Below are 11,795 nucleotides of genomic sequence, written 5' to 3' on the forward strand. Positions count from 1 at the left end.
GACCAATAAAAGTCTCTCTAAGTCCTCCTTAACTTTCTCACTGTCCCTGCATCCACCACACTCTGAGGAAGTGAATTCCACAGAATTACAACCCTTTGGGAGAAGTAGTTTTTCTTTTTTAAATTTGCCGCCTCATATTCTAAGATGATGACCTCTCGTTTTAGACTGCCCCACAACAGGTAACATCAACTCCACGTCTACAATATCTACACCTTTTCGCATCTTAAACACCTCACTTAGATAATCCGCATAAATTCTGAATGAGAAACAGTTGACCAGTCTTCCTCAGTTTGAAACTCAGGATGTCGCGCAAAAACATCCGATTCAACTATTACTGCGCTGGTCGGGGATCGAACCGGAGTCAACGGTTTCAAAAGCTGCGATGCTCACCACTATACCACCATCGCTGCACTTCCTTCATCGCATTCCTGGTTGAATAGAAAGAGGCAAATAATTGCCATCAGTTCATGGATGCAAAACGAATTAAGACGTATTGACGCGAAGCACTGTGCGACGAGGTGGCCGAGTGGTTAAGGCGATGGACTGCTAATCCATTGTGCTCTGCACACGTGGGTTCGAATCCCATCCTCGTCGATTTTTCGTCCATTGTTTCTCGGAAGTGGGATTCATTTTTACACGATGGATCTGCAATCACTGATGTGACAAACTATTCCCAGTTGTCAGGCCACTCACATCGAGTTGGGTTAGAGGAGGGACGAATGGAGGCACGAACGGAGGCAGACGTGTTTGGGGCTTAACCCTACATTGCCACCACTTCTTCTTCGGCTCCCCACTGTGCAATCGAGGTTACCGGGTTCACTTCTCCCATTATTAACTTCTGCCACCTCTCGTGGATGATCGTCCTCCTGATTGTACATTGGTGGGGTGCTTCGGCTGCTTGTCTGTGACAAGATCAGATATTAAAGTTCCATGAACTAAAGGGGTTGTACCACGTGGTTAAGGTGAGGCACAATAATCCATTGTACTCTGCACACGTGGATTCAAATCCCATTCTTGTCTGTAACGTGTCTGTTGTATCTCTGTTTCGTCCACTTCATGAGGATATAGAAAAAACGCTGTGAGTTTTAGCTTTTGTTTCAGGGCTTGGCGGGCGGTGAACAGTCGAACACTGTCCATGGTGAAACCAAATAATAAAAAGCTGAGAAAGTTACTTTTCACTCCCTGCCCTAATTGCGCATAAATTCTGAGTTGGAAAATGTTCCTTCCCCTCAGTTTGAAACTCACGAAGTCGCGCAAAAGATAAGTTCATAAAATATAGGAGCATAATTAAGCCATTAGACCCATAGAGTCTGCCCCGCCATTCTATCACGGATGATGTGTTCCTCATCTGTTACCTACAATGTTACAGATGAAGGGGGCGATTGATCTCAGCTAGAATACGTCCTCACTATAACACATGACCGAGGAGCGGGAGAAGGCAGTTTCGCCTCCTGAGCCTAACACATTCCATGAGATCTTGGCTGATCCCATACTGCCCTCAACTCCACCCGTTCTCCATAACCCTTCCACTCATTACCAACAACAATCTCTCTAACTCCTCCTTAAATGTATTCAGTGTCCCTGCTTCCATCGCAATCTGGGGTAGCGAATTCCACAGAATCACAAGTCTTCAGAGGCTAGATTCACAGTATAAAAGTGATCCCCTACCGTGCAGACTGTGTTTGCACTGAGTGCTGAATTTGGTGCATTTGAGTGCTGTAGTGAGAGTTTGGTGACTGAGGGAGTGCTGAATTTGGTGCATTTGAGTGCTATAGTGAGAGTTTGGTGACTGAGGGAGTGCTGAATTTGGTGCATTTGAGTGCTATAGTGAGAGTTTGGTGACTGACGGAGTTAGGTGAGGAGGGAGTAAGGTGCTGCTTGCATTTTGTTTCCTCCATTTCCGCAAAGAGTGAGAAGAGAGCCAGGAGTTTACAGAGAGTGCAGCTGACTGGGAGCAGTGTCGGAGGGCGGAGATCCAGTTGGTCCAGAGGGCAGCTATATTCTGTAAGGTAAGAGGGGATGGAGGCTAGGCCAGTTGCATGCTCCTCCTGTAGGATGTGGGTGGTGAGGGATACCACCCGTGTCCGCGCTGACTATACCAGCGGGAAGTGCACCTAACTCCAGCTCCTCAAAGACCGTGTTAGGGAACTGGAGCTGAAGCTGGATGAACTTCGGATCATCCGGGAGGCAGAGGGGGCGATAGAGAAGAGTTACAGGGAGGTAACCACACCCAAGGTACAAGACAAGAATAGCTGGGTTAGAGTCAGGGGGGGGGGGGGTGGGGAGGCAGACAGTGCAGGAATCCCTCGTGGCCGTTCCCCTTCAAAATAAGTATACCGTTTTGGACGCTTTTGGGGGGTGACCTACCGGGGGAAGGCCCTAGCGGCCAGGTCTCTGGCGCTGAGTCTGGCTCTGGGGCTCAGAAGGGAAGGGGGGAGAATAGAAAAGCAATAGTTGTATTAGCTGCTGATGCGCTATTTATTAAACCGCTTCTTGAAGAGAGTTGCTGCGGTGCTCATTCGGAGGGTCAGTGCTGACTTGTTGGGCCGAATGGCCTACTTCTGAGCTGGATATTCTACGATTCTGTGATACAAGCATGTTGATGCGGTGAAGTCCTTCTGCCATACTGCCCACCCCTGACACCATGTAGAAATGCTGGTCTCTCAATGACTGGCGACCAATGACATGTAATAAAAAATCACTGACTTAATAATTGAGCAGCTCCTCCTGGCTTGTGCTCTGACCGCGATCCGGGGAACTGGCGGAATCCCGACACGTGACCATTTTAGTTGCGTCATCAGGTCATCAGGTGACCGTTCGGCCTGCACAGGTCTCCTTCTGTGCTGTAATTTCTAGATTTCATCATTTAAATTTTCTTCCAGACTGTAAAGTGTGGTCCTGTCCCATTTGAATTTCTAATATATTTCCAATGTAACTGATGTTGTTCCACAATCTATTTAATCGGTGGAATTGTGCGTTTAGGGAGCTGAGGTTTTCGAGTCTCTCAAGGCCTCTCTCCAAATCCAATGGTCATTTTCCACGAAGATTCAACCCCTCCTCACATTAACCCCGGGCCCCGTTGATCGTTTGAATGCAATAACTTCCTGGAGTGATTCCAGGCTGGTTTTAGAATGTATTCCATCGACCAAATTACTAGTGAATGACACACTAGACGCAGGTGCGATGGCCGCGTGATTAAGGCGTTGGACTTGAAATCAATGTGGTTTCGCCGCGCTGATTCGAGCCCTGCTCGCAGCGACTATGATTCGAAGTGTTTGCTAAACTCCCCGTGCAAGCCACTGACTCGAGAATGAATCGGAATGTTTGTAAATGAACGGTTTGAACCTATATCAGATTTAGTCAGCATTTGTTTTGGAAACTGAACGACATATGAAGAAGCTCGCACTCAAAACAACAATCAATAAATAATAACGTTTCCTGCAACGTTTGGAAGGAGAAGCAGCAACGGCAGCGAATGGAAACGTGGTTCGGTTTCATTCAGGTGAAAGTATTTCTGGGTAAAAAGATCGTGTTAGAAATGGAACATATTTTATCTCTCTATCTGATTCTTTGTTTCTTTCTCTCTCCCTCACTCACTGTTTTCGTGCTTCTCCGGGGACTGATTGGATACACAGTGAAACTCAGCCCTATTTGGTTGCTCAGACGGGAAGGGGGGAGAGGAGCAGAGCATTAGTAATTGGGGATTCTATAGTCAGGGAAGGGAGTGCAATGTTCCTCCTGCAGGATGTTTGAGGTGAGGGATGCCGTTAGTGTCCCTGCTGATTTTACCTGCAGGAAGTGCTGCCATCTCCAGCTCCTTCAAGACCGAGTTAGGGAACTGGAGCTGGAGTTGGAAGAACTTCGGACCATTCGGGAGGCAGAGGGTGTCATAGATAGCAGCTTCAGGGAATTAGTTACACCAAAGATTGGAGATAGATGGGTAACTGTAAGAGGGACTGGGAAAAAACAGTCAGTGCAGGGATCCCCTGCGGTCGTTCCCCTGAGAAACAAGTATACCGCTTTGGATACTTGTGGGGGGGGGGACTTACCAGGGGTAAGCCATCGGGTACGGGCCTCTGGCACGGAGTCTGTCCCTGTTGCTCAGAAGGGAAGGGGGGAGAGGAGCAGAGCATTAGTAATTGGGGACTCGATAGTCAGAGGCACAGATAGGAGATTTTGTGGGAGCGTGAGAGACTCACGTTTGGTATGTTGCCTCCCAGGTGCAAGGGTACGTGATGACTCGGATCGTGTTTTCCGGGTCCATAGGGGGGAGGGGGAGCAGCCCCAAGTCGTGGTACACATTGGCACTAACGACATAGGTAGGAAAGGGGACAAGGATGTCAGGCAGGCTTTCAGGGAGCTAGGATGGAAGCTCAGAACTAGAACAAACAGAGTTGTTATCTCTGGGTTGTTGCCCGTGCCACGTGATAATGAGATAAGGAATAGGGAGAGAGAGAATTTAAACACGTGGCTGCAGGGATGGTGCAGGCGGGAGGGATTCAGATTTCTGGATAACTGGGGCTCTTTCTGGGGAAGGTGGGACCTCTACAGACAGGATAGTCTACACCTGAACCTGAGGGCACAAATATCCTGGGGGGGAGATTTGTTAGTGCTCTTTGGGGGGGGGGGGTGTTAAACTAATGCAGCAGGGGCATGGGAACCTGGATTATAGTTTTAGGGGAAGGGAGAATGAGAGTATAGAGGTCAGGAGCAAAGATTTGACGTCGCAGGAGGGGGCCAGTGTTCAGGTAGGTGGTTTGAAGTGTGTCTACTTCAATGCCAGGAATATACAAAACAAGGTAGGGGAACTGGCAGCATGGGTTGGTACCTGGGACTTCGATGTTGTGGCCATTTCGGAGACATGGATAGAGCAGGGACAGGAATGGATGTTGCAGGTTCCGGGGTTTAGGTGTTTTAGTAAGCTCAGAGAAGGAGGCAAAAGAGGGAGAAGTGTGGCGCTGCTAGTCAAGAGCAGCATTACGGTGGCGGAGAGGATGCTAGATGGGGACTCTTCTTCCGAGGTAGTATGGGCTGAAGTTAGAAACAGGAAAGGAGAGGTCACCCTGTTGGGAGTTTTTTTACAGGCCTCCTAATAGTTCTAGGGATGTAGAGGAAAGGATGGCGAAGATGATTCTGGATAAGAGCGAAAGTAACAGGGTAGTTATTATGGGAGACTTTAACTTTCCAAATATTGACTGGAAAAGATATAGTTCGAGTACAATAGATGGGTCGTTTTTTGTACAGTGTGTGCAGGAGGGTTTCCTGAAACAATATGTTGACAGGCTAACAAGAGCCGAGGCCACGTTGGATTTGGTTTTGGGTAATAAACCAGGCCAGATGTTGGATTTCGAGGTTGGAGAGCACTTTGGGGACAGTGACCACAATTCGGTGACGTTTACGTTAATGATGGAAAGGGATAAGTATACACCGCAGGGCAAGAGTTATAGCTGGGGGAAGGGCAATTATGATGCCATTAGACGTGACTTGGGGGGATAAGGTGGAGAAGTAGGCTGCAAGTGTTGGGCACACTGGATAAGTGGGGCTTTTTCAAGGATCAGCTACTGCGTGTTCTTGATAAGTATGTACCGGTCAGGCAGGGAGGAAGGCGTCGAGCGAGGGAACCGTGGTTTACCAAGGAAGTGGAATCTCTTGTTAAGAGGAAGAAGGAGGCCTATGTGAAGATGTGGTGTGAAGATTCAGTTGGGGCGATGGATTGTTACAAGGTAGAGAGGAAGGATATAAAGAGAGAGCTAAGACGAGCAAGGAGGGGACATGAGAAGTATTTGGCAGGAAGGATCAAGGAAAACCCAAAAGCTTTCTATAGGTATGTCAGGAATAAGCGAATGACTAGGGAAAGAGTAGGACCAGTCAAGGACAGGGATGGGAAATTGTGTGTGGAGTCTGAAGAGATAGGCGAGATACTAAATGAATATTTTTCGTCAGTATTCACTCAGGAAAAAGATAATGTTGTGGAGGAGAATGCTGAGCCCCAGGCTAATAGAATAGATGGCATTGAGGTACGTAGGGAAGTGGTGTTGGCAATTCTGGACAGGCTTAAAATAGATAAGTCCCCGGGACCTGATGGGATTTATCCTAGGATTCTCTGGGAGGCCAGGGAAGAGATTGCTGGACCTTTGGCTTTGATTTTTATGTCATCATTGGCTACAGGAATAGTGCAAAAGGACAGCAAATGTGGTCCCTTTGTTCAAAAAGGGGAGAAGAGACAACCCCGGCAACTATAGACCGGCGAGCCTCACGTCTGTAGTGGGTAAAGTCTTGGAGGGGATTATAAGAGACAAGATTTATAATCATCTAGATAGGAATAATATGATCAGGGATAGTCAGCATGGCTTTGTGAAGGGTAGGTCATGCCTCACAAACCTTATTGAGTTCTTTGAGAAGGTGACTGAACAGGTAGACGAGGGTAGAGCAGTTGATGTGGTGTATATGGATTTCAGCAAAGCGTTTGATAAGGTTCCCCACGGTAGGCTATTGCAGAAAATACGGAGGCTGGGGATTGAGGGTGATTTAGAGATGTGGATCAGAAATTGGCTAGCTGAAAGAAGACAGAGGGTGGTGGTTGATGGGAAATGTTCAGAATGGAGTACAGTCACAAGTGGAGTATCACAAGGATCTGTTCTGGGGCCGTTGCTGTTTGTCATTTTTATCAATGACCTAGAGGAAGGCGCAGAAGGGTGGGTAGTAAATTTGCAGACGATACTAAAGTCGGTGGTGTTGTCGATAGTTTGGAAGGATGTAGCAGGTTACAGAGGGATATAGATAAGCTGCAAGAGCTGGGCTGAGAGGTGGCAAATGGAGTTTAATGTAGAGAAGTGTGAGGTGATTCACTTTGGAAGGAATAACAGGAATGCGGAATATTTGGCTAATGGTAAAGTTCTTGAAAGTGTGGATGAGCAGAGGGATCTAGGTGTCCATGTACATAGATCCCTGAAAGTTGCCACCCAGGTTGATAGGGTTGTGAAGAAGGCCTATGGAGTATTGGCCTTTATTGGTAGAGGGATTGAGTTCCGGAGTCGGGAGGTCATGTTGCAGCTGTACAGAACTCTGGTACGGCCGCATTTGGAGTATTGCGTACAGTTCTGGTCACCGCATTATAGGAAGGACGTGGAGGCTTTGGAGCGGGTGCAGAGGAGATTTACCAGGATGTTGCCTGGTATGGAGGGAAAATCTTATGAGGAACGGCTGATGGACTTGAGGTTGTTTTCGTTGGAGAGAAGAAGGTTAAGAGGAGACTTAATAGAGGTATACAAAATGATCAGGGTGTTGGATAGGGTGGACAGTGAGAGCCTTCTGCCGCGGATGGAAATGGCTGGCACGAGGGGACATAACTTTAAACTGAGGGGTAATAGATATAGGACAGAGGTCAGAGGTAGGTTCTTTACGCAAAGAGTAGTGAGGCCGTGGAATGCCCTACCTGCTACAGTAGTGAACACGCCAACATTGAGGGCATTTAAAAGTTTATTGGATAAACATATGGATGATAATGGCATAGTGTAGGTTAGATTGCTTTTGTTTCGGTGCAACATCGTGGGCCGAAGGGCCTGTACTGCGCTGTATTGTTCTATGTTCTATGTTCTATTTCATCCCAACTCTTTTGGACGAATACATCCTGGTGATGGACGGTCCTGATTCAGTGGAAGAATCGACAAACTATTCCATTCTTGGCTCTGTGTGAAGTTCCATTCCTGGTTGTGAGGTGGCTCTGGGATAAAGGGATCGAGAGAGAACGAGGTGACTGCAGTCTGACTCTTACTCTGAAAACCAGTTTGTGCGCCATTGTAGAAAGTGGATGTGTCTGAGAACAGGAGGAAAGCAGATCATGGGCCTGTGATTGATTTTATTGAGTCTGACCTTGAAATGTGAAGCAAACTTCTAACCAGTCGGTGCCTGGCTGAGAACTGGTAAGGAATTACGGCTGATGTTGAAACGGTTCATCTTTAATTAGTTACAGCAAATCGATTCTTTCAGAGGTGTTGGTGTATTGTTTTCAGAGTCACTGTCATAGTTTCTTAAAATATGATTTGCGCTTGTTTTTGTTTTGTTCAGTAATTTGGGGAATCTATTTGGAACGGGTGCAGTTGGACAATATCTGTGCCTCTTGCTTGGCAGCTCCCCGGGAAGCAGCAGCTCCATTCCTATCGAGATCTGTGGGCACAAACAGGAGACCCAAACTATTGCGCACTGCTGCCATCTCCTGGCTGAAAGCAAGTTGTGCAACAAAGTAACGATGTATTCGTGACACGTTTCAATTGGAGCAAAATAACATTAACATGGTTAAATATTATCATTGTAGTAATCACATTTAAATCCCCAGATATCTGATTTTTGACTGAGCGACCCAGCTCATCCCGATCGATCGGAAAATGAAGGATTCCCATTACAGCCATATTGGTTACAAGAATATCCAATCTCTGATTTAATACATTCTCCCGCTTCATTGTTTGTGTATTCGTTCAATAAATACAGGCAAAGTTTGAAGAAATCAGTAACAGAGTGATGAATGTTCCCGGTGAGGTGAAACTGCCGCCCCGAACTTCCTTCTATGAAGGTGATTCCAGTCACTCCCCACTTTCCCATCAGAACAACGTCACAGAAGAAATCACATCACCTTCACAGAACAACCATTCAGTACGAAAGTAAATTATCTGAACTATGCTGACCAGAATCAGTGTGCTCAAACGTGTGTTCTTGTTGAAAGAAAAAATGAGGCAGTGAATAGTTGTGTGGCTACCGCAGGGCAGTAATGTTGTAGCTCCTGGTTTAAGGAGCAGAGTGCCGCAGCGAAAGCGTGTTGGGTCATTAGCCCGAGGTCGAGGAATCGAGGCTATTCTCTGCTATTTACATCCTCCCTGACACGAAAAGTAAAAATAACGCACGTTCCTGTTTGCTTTGCAGCAAATAGCTATCAGAAACTTTCTTGCAGTCTCATCCCGACATTAAACCCAGGAATGAAGCAGACAGCGTGACACATTACAACATTGTAAAGCTCACACAGAGGGAACCACAGAGAAAATGCTTTAAATTCTCAGCAGGTCTGACCAGATCTGTAGGGAGAGAAAAGAGTTAACGTTTCGAGTCCAGATGACACTTTGTCAAAGCTGGACCGGATACGATATCCAGTAGTACCCCACAAAGGGGCAATATAGGTATATAACGATATCCAGTAATAACCTCACAGAGGGCATATAAGGAAATAAAGCTTTACCGAGCAACAAATCACAATAGAAACCAAGTTCCCATCTTTCCCTCTCGGACGGATGTGAACAATCGAACCTGCCGGACTATTTACAAGAGAAGACGAGTTTTGCCCGGAGTCCAGGGATCAATATTAATTCCTCAACCAAAGTCACTGAAGCAGATTATCGAGTCATTAACTGCGCTTTTGCCTGTGTGGTCTTGCTGTGCGTATTTAAGCGGGAATCTCATGTCCTGAGACCAACGCTTTTCCATTGAAAGGAAGGTATTGGACATTCGTGAGGTTGAAAATCTCGCTGGAGAAATTTAACATCGTGGGGGAAAGGTCAATATCAGGAGTGGGATTCGCACCCACGCTTCCAGAAGAGACTGCGACCTGAACCTTTGACCGCTCGGTCACCCTGATGCGTTGCCGCCGAAACTAAGATTCGTGCACAAATCGACTCAAATTCTATCTTCATCATCATTCCATTTCAAACAAGATATGCTTATCCTACTTTTGAACACAAGCCAGAGTCCTGTATCTGAGTGTCATCCTTGTCCAGGCCGCTGTGGGTTAAGGAGCTCCTCATTTCTGCACTGATCTGTTTGCTCCAATCAACCAGGAACGAATTCCCGCTCTACGTGTTCCTCACTTGAAGATATCGAGAGCCTAAGATCTGAGCGACGTGAAGTATCCAATTGGAGATTGCATCCTGGCGACTGCAATCTCTCTCCACAGCTGCTCCCGGTGCTGCTTTCACAGACAAGTAGCCGAAGAATCCCTCCTGTGTCCAAACAGGAGAACGTTCATCCAGGAGAAGCAATAGAAGAGTGTTCTGGGAGAAGTCAACTTTGTGACCTCGACTATACCGTGGGTAGCTGAAGAACAGGTGTCAAAGAGCGGATCAGACTGTAAGCAAAACGTTGATACTAATAAAGAAAAATGTAGATGTGCTGCTGACAAATAGCGGCTTGTTTCCGTTTGGTGTGAGTGAGAATATGAATAGCAGAGAATGGTTTCGATCCATCGACCTCTGGGTTATGGGCCGCTGCTCCACGCTGCTCGTGGTTGACCCTGTCCGGGGTCGGACTTGAGGCAAAGTTTGAAGAAATCTCTAACAGCGTGATCAATGTTCCCAGAGAGGTGAAACTGCCGCCCCGAACTTCATTCTATGAAAGTGATTCCAGTCACTCCCCACTTTATGATCAGTACAACGTCACACAAGAAATCACATCACCTTCACAGAACAACATTCAGAACGCAAGTAAATCATCTGAAATTTGCTGACCAGAATTACTGTGCTCAAACGTGTGTTCTAGTTGAAAGAAAAAAATGAGGAAGTGAATAGCTGTGTGGCTACCGCAGGGCAGTAAAATCGTAGCTCCTGGTTAAAGGAGCAGAGTGCCGCAGCGGAAGCGTGTTGGGGCATTAGCCCAACGTCAGGGAATCGTGGCTATTCTCTGCTATTTACATTCTCCCTGACAGAAAAAGAAAACATAACGCACGTTCCTGTTTGCTTTGAAGCAAATACCTATCAGAAACATTCTTGCAGTCTCATCCCGACATTCGTCCCAAGAATGAAGGAGACAGCATGACACATTACAACATTGTAAAGCTCACACACAGGGAAACACAGAGAAAATGCTTTAAAGTATCAGCAGATCTGACAGCATCTGTAGGCAGAGGAAAGAGCTAACGTTTCGAGTCCAGGTGACCATTTGTCAAAGCTGGACTGGAAACGTTACCCAATAGTACCCAACAGGGGGTCAATATAGAGAAATAACGATATCGAGTAATACCTCACAGGGGGCCAATAAGGAAATAAAGTTTTATCCAGCAGTAAATCACTATAGAAACCGAGTTTCCAACTTCCCCTCTCGGACGGATGTGAACACTCTAACCAGCCAGACTATTTACAAGAAGATGAGACGAATTTTACCCGGAGTCCTGTGCTCAATATTAATTCCTCAACCAGAGTCACTGAAGCAGATTATCGAGGCATTAACTGCGCTTTTGCCTGTGTGCTCTTGCTGTGCGTATTTAAACAGAAATCTCATGTCCTGAGACCAACGCTTTTCCACTGAAAGGGAGGCATTGGACCTTCTTGATGTTGAAAATCTTGCTGGAGAAATTTAACCTCATGAATAAAAAGTCAATATCAGGAATGGGAGTCGAACCCACGCCTCGAGTAGAGCCTTCGATCTAAACGCAGCAGCTTAGACCACTCGGCTGTCGTCCAAAACAAGATCTATGCACAAATCGACATAAATTCTATCTTCATCGTCATTTATTTCAAACAACAGATACTTTCCCTACTTTTGATCCCGAGCCAGAGTCCTGTATCTGAGTGCCATCCTTATCCAACCCGCTGGGGGTTAAGGAGCTTCTCATTGCTGCATTGATCAGTTTGCTCCAATCAACAAGGACCGAATTCCCGCTCCAACTGCTCCTCACACGAAGGTATTGAGAGTCTAAGATCTGAGCGACGTGAAGTATACAATTGCAGAGATGCATTCTGGCGACTGCAATCTCTCTCCACAGCTGCTTCCGGTGCTGCTTTCGCAGACAAGTAGCCGAAGAACCCCTCCAGTGTCCA

At 46.6% G+C, this 11,795-nt stretch overlaps 1 non-coding gene across 1 annotated transcript; it reads left to right on the plus strand.

The window, feature by feature from the left end:
• The first annotated feature begins 512 nt into the window (after positions 1-512).
• Positions 513-594, plus strand: trnas-gcu (transfer RNA serine (anticodon GCU)). Its single transcript has one exon. It is a non-coding gene; the product is annotated as a tRNA-Ser (tRNA).
• The last annotated feature ends 11,201 nt before the right edge of the window (positions 595-11,795 follow it).

This window comes from Scyliorhinus torazame, chromosome 24, assembly GCF_047496885.1.
Source record: "Scyliorhinus torazame isolate Kashiwa2021f chromosome 24, sScyTor2.1, whole genome shotgun sequence".
NCBI classification, from domain to species: Eukaryota; Metazoa; Chordata; class Chondrichthyes; order Carcharhiniformes; family Scyliorhinidae; genus Scyliorhinus; species Scyliorhinus torazame.